Source organism: Mytilus trossulus, chromosome 2 (genome assembly GCF_036588685.1).
Source record: "Mytilus trossulus isolate FHL-02 chromosome 2, PNRI_Mtr1.1.1.hap1, whole genome shotgun sequence".
Lineage (NCBI taxonomy): Eukaryota > Metazoa > Mollusca > Bivalvia > Mytilida > Mytilidae > Mytilus > Mytilus trossulus.
In genome coordinates, this window is record NC_086374.1 from 98082120 (window position 1) to 98101370 (window position 19251).

The 19251-nt window shown below is 30.2% G+C and overlaps 1 protein-coding gene across 1 annotated transcript in view; it reads right to left on the reverse strand.

Annotated features, from left to right (window-relative positions):
- The window catches only part of LOC134708494 (homeobox protein php-3-like), a 64089-nt gene extending 52042 nt beyond the window's left edge, over positions 1-12047 (reverse strand). Inside the window, exon 1 of the mRNA XM_063569080.1 lies at positions 11809-12047. The gene's annotated coding sequence lies outside the window, so the exon portion shown is untranslated. The remainder of the gene's footprint in view (positions 1-11808) is intronic.
- Between the last annotated feature and the right edge of the window lie 7204 nt (positions 12048-19251).

The window sequence follows — 19251 nt, forward strand, 5'->3', positions numbered from 1 at the left end:
AATTCACTAAATTATTTTCCAAGCCTCGACACACATAAAATGCTCCAATTACATTTGCAATTACATTTTCTCTAAAATGCAATTAGGATCATGGATTACTTTTCTAGCCAACAAAGCAAAAAGGTTGGACATGGTCAAAATAATTTTGTTGGTCAGCCATTTTATGCTAAAGTCTAAAACACCTTTCAGACATAAACACCTCGTTGGTGCCAATTAAAAGGTTATAAACAGAAAATGAACATCGGTTTTATCTTGGAAGGCAAAACTGACCGGCTCATAAAATAAATTGAAAAGGAATCAAATTTGTCACAGGGTCATGAAAACGTCCATATATTATAACTATCCAGGTGGCGTGAACAGTCCGATGATAAAAAAATAATAAAATTTTTATTATCTCCCTTGACCCACACGTGCATTTTCATTTGGCATATTAATGCCGAAAATGCAGTATGTGCCAAGCGAAGAAGCAATCAACATTTATCTGAACAAATTTATGATTTTCTTAGTTGATACGTTATCCATTTTCTTCATTTTGTTCTTCTTTTTTAATATGTATGCATTACCAACTTTTCAGAAATAATCAAAATTCAGATCGTTTTAAGAGATATCCGCTATCGCATCTTTAAACGCTTTCAATTTGCTCTACATTTTGTATAATGACAAGCGTTTTTTTCAACAATAAATCAGCTATTGTTATAATATGAAACTTCCCATGATCAAATGGGGTAAAAACGTTTTGTTTGAGGATACCACAAGTGTCAAATGTTAAATATAGATGATTTTGTAAAACATACATCATGACTTTCTGTATGAAAAACTTTGTTATAAACCATCATATATAACAAAATATTGTAACAATGATACGTCATATTACACTAGCGGTCTGAATTGAAGGACGTAAATCTTCACAGGGAGAAGGTCATGTGATACAATAATTTATGATTCAGTTAAAGACCAGAAACAGTCATTACGATTTATTGGAAAGTATAAGGTGGAAACAAAAGACCGAGTTAGTTTACGGGTATAGCAGACAAGTGACTACACGATACAAATATGCCAAAACGTAGTTCAGACTAACAACCGTTATATATAAGAATGCATTAAGATGAAAATTAATGATTGCTAAAAGATTCGAGAATGTATGATATAATCTTTATTGCAAAAAAAAAACATGAAACCCTGACGGGTTAAAATGCAAACATAGTACATTGTATACACAAGTGACAAGAAACATAACTATACATGATAAATGTTTTTAAAAAGTGAAGTTGATATTAATAACATATATCTATATATAGTTGTATATAATAATTGACCAATGTGGACCTTATTTTCGCAATTCCATAGATTGCTTTATATAGTCTACAACACTAGACAAAATATCTTTATTGGGATCTAGAATAGTTTTAAGTTTAGAGTTTGAGTCAAGCTGGTTAAAATTAGGATAATGGGGTTTAATTGCATTTATAAGGGAATGTCTTACATTACTGTTAATTTGGCAATGAAGGAAAAAGTGTTCCTCATCATCTAAAATTTTACAAACTTTGCACAGTCTGTGTTCTCTTTGAATTTTTTTATAACGTCCTAATTCAATTTCCTAATTATGATCACCAAGAAAAACACATTGCTATAATTACAGCAATAAATACATAGACTAAACGAAAATATGAAAACTAGTATAACACCACCACAAGTCTATGTGCCAGATGCCCCTTTGGCTTAAGAGATCATTTACGCACGACTCACCAGTGGCGCTTGGATGTAAGAGGTTAAATAAATAACGAAGTTGAAACCCATTGAAAACCGAAGATTCAGGAAGCGAGTCAAACTTTTCTAAGACCATATATGCCTGGATATAAAAAAAATATTGCTTAGATTGATTTTAAAGTTTTATGATTTTTTTACAGAAAATATCTCATCGATGGTATTTTCCGGATAACATATATTTGCTGAGACTATGTTAATGATTTCTACTAACAGAGACTTCTTCTATAGTGGTTGGAAAGAAATAAACCAGGCTGACAATTTACACAAGGTACGCGTTTCGTCAATACAAGACTTAGCAGTGGTGCTCGAATAAAAAAAAATTAAAAGGCCCATTTAGTTACCAAGTTGCAGAGAAAACAAACACTCAAATATCAAAACAGATTAGAAACGTGAATTTTCAAATATTCAGAAAAATGATCCAAGCAATCATCGCAGTTAGTTCAACATTCAGTAAAATGATACAAATTTTCAGTAAAGTGATTCAAACATTCTTTAGAATTATTGAAACTAAGTGTTCTAAAAAAATACCAAAAGCGATGCATAAAGCATATATTATATAAACAATGAAAATGTCTATAATATGAGATTGTAAAATTTGTAAAACCAATTTATGCACAAAATTTAATTAAACTTCCTTACAATTGCAGCAAACGCATATATTTGTAATACACAATACAAATATGGACCAAAGTTCACTATAATCAGGAGGTAAATGAAACACATTGCGTTAATAAATTTATATATCGGTAACATAATTGTGCTTAAAGATTTTCTTAATTTTTTTTCTTCGTATTTCTTTCATCATTACAGTAACAGATTGCTAAAAATCTGAAAATAGATATTTTGATTTCTGATAATCACCTTCATTTTATATATGTAGGGAAATATTAACTCAAACTAAAAAGATATCAGATGTTAAGGTAAATGCAATGTTTTCTCGTTAAGGTTGTGGAGCAAGCTTAATTCCCTACACTTGGTGGAATCGTATACCGTTAATTTGATACAAAATTGTAGAAATAATTTAAGGTCTTTTCATTTAAATCAAATGTTATTTCGATTTAATGTAATATGATGAAACTGATTACAACAGCAAATCAATCACATGTGAATAATACAAAAATTAATATGGTCTCCGGGAGACAATACGTACTTTATTATGTCACCTAAATATCTGGAGGTGACTTTTGGGGAACAATCAGGAAATTCAATGAAAATCTGGCATTTTTCAGATGTAACGAGTAATAACTGTTCTTTGAAGTAATTTAAAAAATCAAAGTTGTTTACCATTGTTTTAAGATTATTTTTAGTCTTCCGCTTCCGGTGAATTTTAGTGAACATTTAACCCCGAGCGCAACAATCCCGTTGGTACCCGTTTCTAACGCACACACCATTTTTTAATGGGCATATCAGCATACAAAATTACCATGAAATTCCAATAAATCCCTTATATGACATGCTCCATGCGTTTTTATACGTAAATTTAATATGATAACGGAGACTTGGTCTTTTAAAATGATGAAATATAAGTTGAAAGACATCTGACATGGTACAATGCAAGATATTGATGTATTTATGGTTAAACAAAGGCATGGTTTGTATTGTTTTTATCTGTGGCCATTGTTTGGTCGAAATATACACCTTTAACTAAATACGTAAACAATTGATGCTTCTCAAAATCCATTTCACATTAGGTACGATTTATTCTGGACAAAGATGACACTCGTAAAGTAAAACGATATTTGAAAGCATAACTACATATTTGTTGGGATAACATAGTCAAAATTAAAAATAGTTGTGTCAAATACCTACCCTATTTTATTCATTCTTACGCCTATCTTTTGCATTATATTGGAACATTTGGTGGTGACTCACGACAACGTTGTAGGTCTCCCCTTATAATCATGTTAAAACAATTAGCTAAATGAAACATCTATACAGATCATTATATGCGGTACAACCTTATTGCACAAGATGCGGATTTAGACAATCAATGTCCCATCAGTGGTGCTCGATGCCAGATATTTGAAAACCCAAAGCTTATTAAAATGGCTGAAAAGCTATCAACCAAAAAGGACAAAAACGTAAAGCCAAAGCCGGGCAAGGAATAAGAGTTTTGCATTAGGTTAAATATACATCTAGATATAACAATCAGATGAATTTCACCATACTTAAGGGGATTACCATTAGTTAAAACTATACATTTTGAGAGCTCCACAAGTTAAAAGATATTAAAACAGTCATGAAGTCCTTCTATATAGTTTTGGGTTTAAATTGTCGTCATTGGTGGGTAGTTGGGGAAAGCAAGTCGCATAGTCAAGAGCCCGGGTAATATTGTTAGGAAGGGATATAATGCAACTCACTGCACGTGTTCATATTTGTATTCATGTTGTACTTAATCGTAGAAAACTTAGAATACCAAGGGGACAGTTAAGTTACAAAGTTGAAGAACATACACAAAAAAAAAACAATTTCAAAAGAAACACGATAAAAACTAAAGTCTAAAGAAAAACGGACAAACAGACAAAAACAAGGTCAACAGGAAAACGAAACAAAATACACTATCAAAAGAAAAACGACAAAAATATACAAGTCTATTAAAACGGCACACAAGAAACTTGAACACGATAGAACAACACGCTCCCCAGATACATTCATGCAGCAATGAAGTCATGTACTCAGGAAGGGTAGGTATGTTCCTATCCAACTGTCGTGCTGCACATGGCACATACAAATTCGATGAAACTTGTTTACATTTATCAATGCCACATGCAATCGATAATCCATTGATGTCAAAAAGAGTCCTCGGTGGCCGAGTGGTCTAAGTAGTTACCATATTGTAATCCCTAGCCAGTCAACACTGAGGTTGTGGGTTCGATTCCCGCTCGTGCAGGTGCACTCGACTCCAATCGTAATATAAATATATCATATACAACTAGAGCTTTCTTGTCTTTAAGGTCAAAAAGTGCACACAAAAATGGTTCAAATGCATCAATTGTCTTCATTTTTAAACATATACATGTTAAATGAAACAGTTCCTCAACGCATTCTTAAGTTAATGGCCCATTTTAAATTAAAACATGTAATAATTGTTTTGTTCACTGCGCAAAAAAATATGTTTATATTACTTGATTAGATATTTATTGTTTTAAAATTATTTTTAAAACCGATAATACCATAAAAACAGCAAATTTATTTATTATTTATTGGATAGAAATAATTACTCGTAAGTATTTAAGCATCCAAGTGTTATATGGAAAACTATGGAAAAAACCAATACACTATAAATATATATTCGTTATTTGAATAATTGGTTATTCAGTGCAGATTTTACAATCTGATACTCACAACTCTCACGGATTCTTGAAGATTAGAGCTAAACATAATATAATATTTACAACAGTTGTATTTTGTCGTTGACTGTTTGTTGCCCACTATATGTCTTTAGATATTCCCATAGGTGAACTATACACATACGTATCTATAGTTGGTTATTTTGGTCCCTGTATGGGTTTCTAACGTTAATCAAACAGGGAAAAGCCCAACACATGCTAGCGAGAAGTACTTTCATTTTTCTTTTGCGTGTGTAATTTTTGAATACTAATAGCTCAATTATATATAGGCCACTGACATATTTTTCTGACAAACTTTTCTACCCAAATACTGTACTAAATACTACAGTAAACAACTTCAGTTTTATACAAGTCTAAATATATGCAGCGTGTATACTTAAAACCAATTGTATTATTTAATCTGCATTTTACAATCAATCGTTGGTCCACTTAATACAATGTTTATTAAGATAATAAAACCTGAGACCCCAAAACTCGAGTGTGGTGTACTTCTTACACGTGGGTCAAGTATTGCTCAATTTTGTTGCTGTCGTAATGTTACGTGTGATAAGAATAAACATTTTTACATTTCTGCATTTACGGTTGCTTCCTGGTACTCAACGAGAGCTTTTCAAATACCCATTAGAGTCAACAGTACGTCTTCAATCAAAAATAGTTCATACGCATAGCTGTAACTTTTAAAAAAAAGTAACATACACTATATTTGGTTAATTCTAATATCAAATGTTGAGATCATGGTAAAAGCCTTCTTTAAAGTTCCTTCTCAATGATATAAAACAATGAAATCAAAATAGGAGAGCATGCTTACACTGTTACTCATATCAGGAGTACCCGGTTTTTATACTACTTTATAAACTTCTTGAAAATGCGGAATAATATACAAAGTTAAGTATGCTGAAGTGTTCATCATACGTCAGAATAATGTGTGATTATGACATGAAATGTAAATTAAGAACAAACAGCCTTGAATATTTGAGAATTGCACAATTTAACATAGAAAGCAATATGGCTATGAACCTGATGCACTCTGTGTTAGTTCACTGATCATGAGATGAAATGGGGGAGTTTTGAGTTATAAAAAACGATTTAACCCAACCACATATTCACGAGGAGTCCCAAATTTAAAACGATTAATGTCAGTGGATATCTTTTGTCCTATCTTTTATTTTTAATTGTGGAAATGATATAGGGTTATTTGGGATCTTGGTAAAAAAATCATTAATTGCTATTTTGAACTAGTTTGATGTCGACATCTATTTGTGAAGGCTGTATGTTGGCCTGTAGATTTCTTTCGCGTTTTAATGTTGGTGCGTTTCATTCTCTTCAGATTAGAACAAGTGTCTTATTTGGTACGTACTTTCAGAGATGGACAAGTAAGTGTGGTAGAAAAAGTTGAAGATTTTACAGTATTAAAGCGATTGAAAAATATGTCAATTATTGGATTTTTTTATGCACTATTTGTCAACTTATGATTATTTAATGTAATATAGTATACTTATAATCTAATATTCCTTTGGTAAAAAATAACAAGAAAACTACCGTTTCTGGGTGAACGCTTTATGGACTCTTTACAAAATATGGGTCATTTAAGAACACATTCTGTAAGTGCCGATACCAGCCTGTTGCCTGTTATTGAGAAGTTGTTGTTGGTAACTGTCTGTCATTTCTGTTTTTTCGTTGATTGTTTTTTTTAAACGATGGCTTTGGTTTTCTCTTTTGAATGAAGTCACATGTTTTCGTTGGGACCTTTTAATAGCTGACAATACAGTATGAGTTTGGCTCATTGTTGGTGGTCGTTTGTTGAACTTCAGTTTTTTCTTTGCAATTATTATTATATTTATTTCTTCTTATGTTAAAGAGATACATAACCTAACTACACCAAAATATAAGGAATTTACCTCTTTATCTTCTTATTTCTAGGTATTCAAGCGAATTAAGGATTGCTTACCTGATTTAAAGTTGTGTTTGACTTAAAAATATAGGTGTACATTAACAAAACATTCCATAAAAATAAAACTAACCACATATATAATTTGAATCACAAGTTAAGAAATGAAGGAGTAAAATAATTAGAACGGCATTTAAGAGACGAAAAACAACAATGTCTCTGGTAGGTTTTTGCTCTGTCGATTTAGATCAGTCTCGTTTTGAAATTTGAAAAGAAGGAGAAAGACTCACAATACCATAAGCGGACATGGAAGAACATTATGACCCTCAAAAACTGATCATCCCATTAAACAGTGCAGCTTCAAATTTCGATATATGTTTGAACATAGCGAATTCGGCTCGATTTAGACAAGGATTTGTATAGTTAGAAGGATTGGATAAAATTCAATATTACAACATTTAATGACTTAAATTAAAAGAATTTAAAACCGTTTGTGTAGGTGTAGACTTTTGACCCTATTTGTCAACAACATTTTGGTCAGAGACCACACATTACGTTTCCATTTTATGACCACCTTAAAAACTTTTATTCTTCCGATTTGTAATCTCTTGTTATGATATTTTGTTTCAGGTAATTTGCCTTATCGCCCTAAAAGAGTCTTGGTAAACAAATATCTTGAATTTACTGCTTGCTATTGGTACTCAACGATCTGCTATAAAATGGGCAAATAAATAAATTGTGACCACTGGTGACGTCATCATCGTACACAAAACTTTGCACTTTAACTATCCTGCTTGTTACTATGATGTTAAATATTCCGTTACATTTTAGATTCAACATTCACAATGGTTAGGTGGTTAAACGACAATACTTTTATTGACAGTCCAAGTTTATCAAGTTAGTAGTCTTCTAACTGCTGTTTTGTAAGTGTGCTTTTTATTCAACGAATTTTAAACGAAATACCGTTTAAGGGATCAACACATTTGCTTTTGGTTTTCTATGGATTCTGTATTCGCTCAAAGGTCTTAAAGTTTAAAATTATATACAGAGGAAAATTTAAGCCATACCACGTAACGAATCTTGGATGTTAGGGAAGAATATATTCAATATTGACAAAATTTTAAAGATACACCTACTCAGTATGTACAAGGTTACTAAAAATCTAATTGAGGTTAACATTATAAGCTTAATGACTTTAAAACATTATTGCTTAAAAAATCCATGAGAAACTAATGGGTTATCTCGCTTTAGCTCTGCATTTTGTGCAGCTGCAACACGCTAGCTTAAATCATTTTCTTTTTTTAAGTATTTTATATTTCCCTTTTCTATAACAAATTAAGTGATAAAAAGATAAATCGATAAGCTTCAGGTAACACTATTTAACGTCATTTTTCATAAATACCAATAGTCACGCGAACAATATTATGTGCAATAGTACATAAAATATTAAAAACTTTCCCGGATAGGGTGTCAGTACAAAAAATGGTTAATTATGACCTAAAATGTGTTATGGTTTTCTTCGATTTTAGTAATTACGTTGCTAAGCAACACTAATGAAACGAAAAGGAGAATGCTATTTTTATTGCAAAAGTCGTCATAAAATTTTGTCTTTATCCTGTAGTGTTTCTGAGAATGTTAGAATATAGCTTTGTTTCCCTTTTTTCTATGGGCCACTGGAAGCGTTATAATCACATGACCAATTCGCAAAACGATAAAGTTATTAAAAGCAAAAAACCACACATCATCCACAACGTTTTGAATGCGTTTACAATTAGCGTGATAGACGTGTATTAAAATAAAATAATCAATTGAAACAATACTCTAACATCATTGAAATGTAATAAAAAATGATGATAACTGAAATTTGTCAGGGGAACTGCCACAGTTCAACTTAGATGTTGCTCACACAACTTTAAATTACCACTATATTGTTGAAAATAAAAGCTTGCATAATACATGAACGTCGCTTAGAAAGTGTCTTTGAAAACGAAAGTTAATTGTAGCACGATTTAGAATTACAATTCCCATGAATATTTGTATGAAAATAAATCGTGATTGAGGATTAGAATTCTTAAACTGGGTGAAGTTGTTACGAGAGATAACCGTTGTATGTTTTATTGTTATGATCTAGTGTAGAAGTCATGAAATGTATATGTTAAAATTGAATTCAACACGACTTCTGAAATCCAAAACCTTCAATTGTATTCCTAGATGTCAAAAAATATACTTCATTGATGTTCACTAATTATTATAAAAATTTAGATGACAGAAATAAAAGAAAAGTAACAAAGCGCAGTTAATGTCATTAACACACTTATTTGTATCATATATTTGGATGACGAAAGGCATACGTATGAATGAAAAATAGGAATAAAATGCACATACAAAATAGAGCTACATGTATCCGATTTCAAGAAAATGCATATATGACATAAATTATTTGCAGTCAAGAGAAAGCTCATTGACTTTACTCTCAGCATTTTGTTACTTGAGTCATATTTGTTATTTTGAATTTGTATACTTTTGCCATTACCAGTCACGACAAAAAAAGTAATGCACCAATATTTATACGAACACAACTAATTTAATTTAAAATGTATCGAGTCATATTTGATTCCTCTAACATTTTGAATAATAAGATTTCTTAATAGGGTGACCAAGGAACATTCGGTCAAATATAACCTATAATATGGTTTAATTTTTAAATTGTTATTTGGATGGAGAGTTGTCTCATTGGCACTCACACCACATCTTCCTATATCTAAATAATCTGTTTCCCGTTTTTCTTGAAAAAGTTAAAAAATATCATACTCTTATTCAAAGAGATGGAACATAAATTTGTCTCTTCATTTTAAGGTTTAATGAATGCGTGTTACAGTTACTTAAGCTTTCTTCAATGCGGGCGGTCTACCAAGTTGTAAATTACAAGCTTAAAACGGTGTGTCTTTTTCCTGTCGTTTGACTTTATCTTATTTTCAACAGTTATTACCAATTGTAAATTAACAAGTACTTTTTTATCTGATTTATGAGAGCGGTAGCGTTGTGTGTTCCAAATTTCTAAAGACTTCGTTCCTTTACCAAGGTCTTGATAAAATATTGAAACTGTAGCTCTTTTAAAATGAAATTTTCTTTCGTACAAGATGCTTTATATGTTATATCAAAATCTTGTCTTTGGGAATTCATAATTTTAGTTGTTATAGTAAAATTATGAATTGCTTAAGACAAAATTTGAATATAACATCAACACCGACAACAGAATCAACATTTTCATGTTGGAAGTCAACAAAGGGAAGCATGAAATATATAAAAAAAAAAAAAAAGTAAAATAACAAAATAATACCGAACTCCAATGAAAATCAAAAACTGGAAGTAATGTATCACAAAGACGCAAATGAAGACGTGGAAAATTTAACATTGATAGTTTTGAAATTGACAAATATGCAAAATTCAATCGAGAAATACATGACATGAATCCAACATAACACACTTCATGGTTTTGTATGTTTCTTGGCTAGCATCTATTTTTTCTTAGATAAAGGGTATTTTTTTAGTTAAATTTTTTTTTTGGGAGCATCTGTTTCTAAAAAGGTTGAAATAATGGATAGTTCGAACGCGTAGGCATTTACAACTAAGTGTGGTCATTCAGTTGATATTTGAATACTTTTTCGTCTTGAGAAAAATCATTGACGTTCATCTTAAGTGTAATACTAATGTAACAGAACTGTTCAAGGGGGATTTGGTCGCTATTTCAAATATACTCAACCTTCTGAATGCATATAGCAATTGAAGAAAAAATCCAGTTCAAATGCTGAACTCATTTCTATTGTTAAGAACTTTTGTAGTACGTTTTCATACAACAAAAATGAAACCAAACCAAATTTTGAAGTTGAATTTAAAATTTTAAAAGATACAATATTACAACTCGCAGTGACCATCCAGTCCACTAGCTATTATTATAGAAAATGAATTAAAACCCGTATGATAAATCCAAAAACGACGGGTGATACCGACAAACAGTTAAATTCAAAATATAAAATGTCACTTGCTTAATGTCTATTACAATGAATTTAATACTTAAATATATAAACTTTAAAGTCAACTTTAATTGTATTTTAACAGAATAATGCACGGGTGATTTTGAATTTATATATTCTGGTCTCCCAGTTTTAATTTCGTATCGAATTACACCAGAAATAATTTATTTAACATTGAGTAACACTTAAATAAATAGCTACATTGCAGCAACTTAATACATCGTAAAATTTTAATATGTAATGATTTTTGTGTATCTATTTCAATATGATTTAATGTTAAAAATGCATATATATATAGATATTTATATGTTAAATGTATAAAATAGAAATCTATAAAATCTTCCAATTGTTACATAATATGATGGTATCATTCGACGAAATCTGTGCTCGTAGTACTACGAAGAGGGTAAAAATCATAATAAAACAACTCAAACAGCCTTCAACTAAAATTACTTATTTTATGTCATTTTTATTTTTACATAACTACAATTAATGTTAATTTTCTACAACCATAAAGCAGGTCTTAATGCAGTCGTTTACAACGGGTGATCTAATGTTCATATAGAGACCAATCTTAACCATCAAATTTTGATTGCCATAAAGTTAGTTGGAAATGGCAAGGAAAGGGTGTAAAATAAAAACTACGGGGAAATAAAATCGCCATTAAAGCCTGTATGCCTGTCAAACGTTTATTGCGCATAAGGTTACTATAAGAAATCATTTAAACGAATTTGATGTTTAATGCAGAAAATAAAAAAAGCAATCTTACCTTTCGGGTGCGCTCAGTGTTTTTCTGTTGTTCCTCTGCTTACGATGTGATTATTAACAGCTACTGGTACTGAAAGTTCAGAAGGGAAATGAAAATTATTATTTTTTAAATGTGTCCTTGCAATTTATTGCTGAAGTTTGTCATTCCATTCAACAATGATTTTCGGTACAAAAAAAACTGGAACTTCAAATTTTATAAGTACTAAATTTGAAAACCACAAACCAATTTGAATTATTATAAATGGTGTTGAATTTCAACGCCTGTTATTAAAGTTTATGACTAAAACCTTATGAGAAAAACATATAAAATTCTTAGATATTAATTACAGTTCGCGGAGGTAGAATTTTAAAGATGGAAGAGATAGGCTATTTTTGAACTGTGTGAATTACTGCGCACAAGTAGACCCACCCAATACGCTAGATTTTTAACTCTTCCATTGGCTTGCCATTACACCGTAATTCCGTTCTGCATAGGACAAAAATAAAAAATAAATTAACAAAATTGTTGATTTTTAATCGATGAAAGTTAAGTTTTTCTTAAAATTTACTAAATCATTTTTTATTCCTCTATGATTTAGTTTCGACTTTTTTAAAAGACAAAACATCTTTGTAATATGTTCAACTTCAAACGTGCGCTAAAGTTAAAAAGAGTAGTCTGTAGCTCGAAGTTATCTTTTTTTTTTACCCTCAGACAAACCAAAATAAGTTTTATCTTCTTTTTTCAATTATATTAACTGTTTCAAGTAATCAAATTTTTATGTCCGACTTCTCCAAAAATACACACTTCAACTTTATGCATAATTGTAATGGGAGAGAACATTTATGTTCACATAAACGATTTTATAGCAGTGATTTTAATACAGGCGTGAGAATATTGTGTTTCTATTGCTATTTTTTTTTTACTTTGTGGCTTCAGCAAAGATCGCTTACTATTGTTTTATTATTCTTTTCTTTTCTTAATTTCCATAATAAACGGCTAAAGAAACTTTTATAGTTGTAGAAGATGTAAACTGAACATTACCAGAATGTAAAATAATATCATTACTGTTTGCTGAAGAGCCCACGAGCAATTCCGCGTGCCTTTTTATTTCCACATAGATAATTTAAAAATATTGGGAATTCAATAAAACTTTTTCGAATGAAAACTTGCAAACCATTTTGAAAGCAATATTAATTGGAGTAAAGGGTTATCAAATAAAAGTCGGGATTAGAGAATAAAACAAGGCTGGAACCATTAAACGCATTGAAATCTAGAAGCAAATAGGCAGAAATACGGAGTTATGACTAGAACATAAAAGTATTTATGTTTCTTCTGCTTCTATAAAAGACGAGCTTACTCAAACATTGAGGTCAGAGATTTCAGGAAGTAGCATCTCAAAAGATGTATAGAAATATGTGGTCATTTAATGTTTTGTTTGTGAACTTTTTTTATCATGACTTCAGATTTAGGAAGTAAGATACCAAATGTGCAAGGAAAAGTTGGTATATGTAAACAGTAAGGGGGAGTATGCTTAAAACAACAGTTCTAAAGATACCTTGATGTTATTCTTTGTATCTGTGAACACAATAAGAGAAGTGTTCTTGAAACTTCAATGCTAAAGATACCTTGTTGTTATTCTTGGTATCTGTGAACACAATGAGTGAAGTTCTATTGAAAATGCGTGTTAAAGCTACTTTGTCGGTATTCTTGGTATCTGTGAACAAAATGAGTGGAATGTGTTATTGAAACTGCAGTGCTAAAGATACTTTGTTGTTGTTCTTGGTATCTGTGAACAAAATGAGAGGAGTTTAAATGTAATTGCCTGCAGTTCTTAAGATACTTTGTTGTTATTCTTGGTAGCTGTGAACAAAATGAGAACAGTTTTATTGAAACAATAGTGCTAAATATATCTTGCTGTTAGTTTTGGCATCTGTGAACAAATGAAAGGAGTTCTATTGAAACTGCAGTGCTAAAGATACTTTGTCGTTATTCTTGGTATCTGTGAACAATATGAGAACAGTTTTATTGAAACAATAGTGCTAAATATATCTTGCTGTTAGTTTTGGCATCTGTGAACAAATGAAAGGAGTTTTATTGAAACTGCCTGCAGTTCTTAAGATACTTTGCTGTTGTTCTTGGTATCTGTGAACAAAATGAGAGGAGTTTTATCGTAACTGTCTGCTGTGCTGAAGACAATTTATTGTTATTCTTGGTATCAGTGAACAAAATGACAGAAGGGTTCTTGAAACTGCAGTGCTAAAGATACTGTGTTGTTATACTCGGTATCTGCAAACACAATGAGAGGAGTGTTATTGAAACTGCAGTGTTGAATATACTTTGTCGTTATTCTTGGTATCTGTGAGCAACATGAGAAGTGTGTTAATGAAAGATTAGTGCTAAACATATCTTGCTGTTAGTTTTGGTATCTGTGAACAAAATGAGAGAAGTTGTATTGAAACTGCCTGCAGTTCTTAAGATACTTTGTTGTTGTTCTTGGTATCAGTAAACAAAATGATAGAAGGGTTCTTGAAACTGCAGTGTTAAAGATACTTTGTTGTTATTCTGGGTACGTATCTGCGATCAAATATAGAGGAGTGTTATAAATGGCAGCGATAAACATATTTTGGAATTATTCTTGGCATCTGTGAACAAGAACAAGATTAGTATTCTTAAATCTGTAGTTTTAAAGTTACGTTGATGGTATTCTCAGTATCTGTGAGGAATTTGCTTAAAAGATAGTTTCTTTTTATCATTGATATCTATGAACAGCATAAGAAGAGAGTGCTTTGGTTGAATTCTCAGTATATATGGTCCCTAAGAGATGAATTAAAAAGATGCTGTCATTCTTGAAGAACGAAATGTATAAAAATGAAAAGAGGTTTCTATGCTAAAAGGCATATAATTTATAATTAAGGTCATAATAAATTTTACAGTGTATGAATTGGACGCTGAACATCCGACACTAGCTGGGACATTCTATCTGGTCGACAGTGTCATACCAGTGAAGGTATACGAAACATACTTACATACATGCAGTTGCCAATTGTTTTGTGTGGTCCTCAGGTTGGCAACGGTATTGTTATATAAAACCTTTACACGATAGATGTATGATGAGATCCCTATTGAAATGGCATACTAATAGAATGCATCGTTTTGGCGTATATTTTTAGAATAGGAAAATCCTTACACTAAACAATCTTATACACTATGTTTTTCTCTCTCAAAAATTTCATAAGATATTTAGGGATATGTCTTCTAGTTACTCTAGCTTTTTGACTACCCGAAATGGGACTACAAAATGTATTTATTATGAACAATCAACTTTTTTTTTGGCGTATCAAATCGCCTATTTACAATGGGTTTATTTTCTCATTTCTTAGAAAACTAAAGACAAAAGATATTTTCACAGCTTCCAAAAATCCCGTCCTTTAGAATTGGAAGATGAATTATATATAATTTTTGACTGCCCATATCAGTGAGAGTAAAATATACCTTAGTCATATGTTACAACCTTTGAGGTGTACAAAAAAGGGACTGTTTGTCATGAAGTTGGAGCTTCGTGTTAATTATCACAAATACTATGACGTCACGAAAAAATGTGTTTCAAAGTTTGAAAAACTATTGTTGTCCCTTTTGAGAGTTCTCACGTTCATTCAATAGGGTATGTTGACGTACATAGTAAACTGTGTTATTTCTATTTTTAGAGAGAGAAGTAAGATTTGCATGATAAAAAGCTCTAAGGAATTGCTGTTTTTTTTATTCCCTAGAACATTCTGATCTGAGCAAATCATTTACCAAACTAAGGGTTATTGAATATCAATTCACAAAGAACTGTAATGTAATTAATTGAACAGGCATATAAGAACATTTGAGAAGTTCCTTACCAAAGCACGCAATATGTATCAATCAACTGGCACACAACAATAAACAATACGATAAATAAATGCAGTAGATTGACAGTTCTTTTTTTTCTCTCTCTTTAAGTTTATAGTCTTTATGTATTTTAACATTATACTTATAAATATTCTATTAGTTATCGATTTTAAAGTCGTTGGAGCAGAGGTTGGAATTCTAATTATTTTAAGAAGTTTTTGTCCTGTAATTTTCAAAACGAAATAGTATTGCCTATTTTGATAATGATATAAATGAAATATTATGCCTTTTGACAAAAAAAGTTAGAATGATAGTCATAGTATGTGAATAATAAATAGATAAACTTTATAAGCAAAAATATGTTATCCCCTTTAATTCAACTCGATTTAAAAAAAAAAAGAAGAAATATTTATAAAAAATAAAAGAAGATGAGGTATGATTACCAAAATAAGACAACACTCCTCAAGAGACCAAAACGACACAGAAATTAACAACAATGAGTTCCAATTATTTACATTATTAATATTCATTGTACATTGTATCTTTAAAAAAAAATATGATAAAAATTACAATTTCTCTGTCTAAATCATATACTTATTTAAAAAATGAAAGAAAAATATAAAACAACTTTAAGAAAGAACTAAATTCGTATAAATTTTATATTTTACTAAAAAAATATACGTGCTGTCATTACAAATATCAGCTGTTATGCAGGTTTCTGATAACAAAACTATATATTTTATAACTCTGCGAGATTAAGCTAAATTCTTTTAAAGTTTTGACATTTATGCTGCATTAGAAATGCAAATAAAAGATCATGAAAAGTATTAGTATCATTCTTTCTCTTAAGAATCCACCTAAAATATTTTGTGGTGACTTTAAAGACATTATTTTACAAAAAAATGATGAAACTAAATCCGATTACAGCCCCATTTTACTAAAGCCATATTCTGTTTTTAAAGCTCAATGTTACTGCATGTGCTGTCTCAATTTAAAATTTTCTAAATATATGTGACTTTCATTGCCGCATGAATATAATATTAAATTGTACATCTGTAACATTTGAATCAATAAATATTTGTCTCTCTAGATTTTCGTTTTACTTTTACATCTAAAATACGTTAAATTTTCTACAAAGTTTTAATGGTTGTTTACTATTCATTTTAAAACTTTTCAACATTTCATCTGTCGGTATATTTTCATGATATTGTTTATATATATTTCACTATTTCTAATTTTCAGCTTTTTTCAATTTTTGTTGTGTTCACACTTAAAATTATTGCAAAACAATGATAGCCTAGCAAAAAATTAAGATCATAAAATTATAGAAAAGATATGAAAAATATTTCATGTTTGGAAATTTGGGGTTTTAAAATTGCTGATTCAAACATACGAATTTTCTGTATTTGACAAAGCTTTTCTATTTACACAAAAAAGTGAGTATGCATTTTGAAAGGATTTATCTATAATATTGTAAAAAAATAAACCCCAAATTAGATGTTATTTTGAGAATCGTGTTCTTAAATTTTTCTACCATTAATTTTCATTTTATACGCATTTATAAATGTTTTTCGTAAAAAGACACGCACAAAACTTATACAGAAACATGAACCACGTTTTTTTAAATTTTCAAAATTAAATTAAAATGATAGAAAGAAAGAACTGTAGATAAATAAGAAAATATTTCGGACAAAAATAAACAGGTGGACGCCATGATGTTTCTGTTGGTCATTTAATCAATGTCCACTAATCAAGGTTTTGTTTCCAATTTAGCCCGGAAGACTCCTTGGACATAAAATGCCGCGATGTACTCCTGTACAGACATAAAATAGTACTAAAATTAAAATAAATTCCTCATACATTGCGCAATTAGACATTTTGATGTAGGACAATTTGTTGAAATATGCGGCTACTAATCAAAGATCTATAGATTAGTTTCTGGTACGTAAAGATATGTTAGAAACAGATGGCACATCAGAATCACTTTTAATAAAACAAAGGTGACAAGCGAAGACTTATAGCCATGCTTGAATTAATTTTACGAGATTATTGCTTTGGATATTTTCCATTATTTCCATATATATTTCATAATATTCTGTAATTTAGGAATAATTTCATTTGAGATATGTCGTTTATAAATATTACAATAAATAATTCACGAGTAAATCAGTCACAATAAGGAATATAGCTTTTTAAAGAAACCATTTTTTTACAAATGAAATGATATATAATACACATTCAAAGCATGATTATTGATGTTTTAACTTTTTTTTTTCTCTCTCAAATATTTCACATAGTCTTAACCATTTACAGTTTCGATAAGTTTGATTTTATTATCATTCTTGCGCTTATTCAATAACAAGCACTGGTTCCTGGGAACATAAGTGATGGTTGAAAAATATTCATTTTCATATATAAAAAATAAATAAACACGTCTTAAAACCACCCTTCTTATATTTGCACTCCGCTTGTTGGTTTTTTTTACTTTCTGGAGGTTATTTTTATATATTTATTGGTACTGTACATTTTATTTTTCTCTTTAATCGGTATTTTACTTAAAAATTTATTAAACAAAACCTGGGAAACTTTACAATTTACAGTTTTAAGTCACTCTTCTTTTCTTATGAAAGAGACAGTATAATTTCTTTAAAACATGTTACCATTGATACGTAAATTCACATTATTACAGCTTCAGTGTGTCCTTCTAGGTCGTTCACAACAGACAGAATTTTTGAACATTTTACACAATAATAGTTCCTAAAATGTACTTGATAACTGTAATTTTGATAGATATTGGCAATTTGATTATTTTTTTTAATTTCATGGATATTTACAAAATTTTGGATTTTCAAACATAGCGACTACGACTAATATTATTAAAATGTTTAAGCAAATTTGAAAATAAATATTGTTTAAACTTATATTTTGTGCATCACAGGTTAAAACAAGAGAAACCAATAACCTTACCTTTTAGTTATAGAAATAAAAGGTTCAAAATCCAAGAGAGTTGTTTGATCGACGATTAAAGGAATTTATATAAAATATAAAACTAAACACTCAAAAGTCGAAAACCCAAATAATGGGCACAAAAACAGTTTAATTTCAAACTCATATTTTTATAAAATGGGTAGAGTGAATTTTAAAAAAAGAATCTTATGTTTTAATTCTTGTTGTGTCTGTTTTTTTGGACTAAAAGTGTCTTTGATAAATATTTCGTTGTTATCCTTCCTTTACCAATTTCCTATCATGGAAATTATAGTCTGCCATATCCAACCGACATTATTACATCGTCAAATATCATTTACTGAAATAGAACCGATGCGACTCTATCACAAGAAAACTGAAACAAAATACATCCACGAATTAATTGGACAATGCAAGACAGAGACAGGCAAAAATGGACTTAACAACCAACGTAAAAGATGCGCGCATCTGTTATTATAAGATAATTCCCTAAACTTAAAAGAGGGACGAAAGATATCAGAGGGACAGTCAAACGCATAAATCGAAAATAAACTGACAACGCCTGGCTAAAATAAGCTTAAGTTATTGGACAGTACAACAGACAACACCAACCTACAACATTTATTA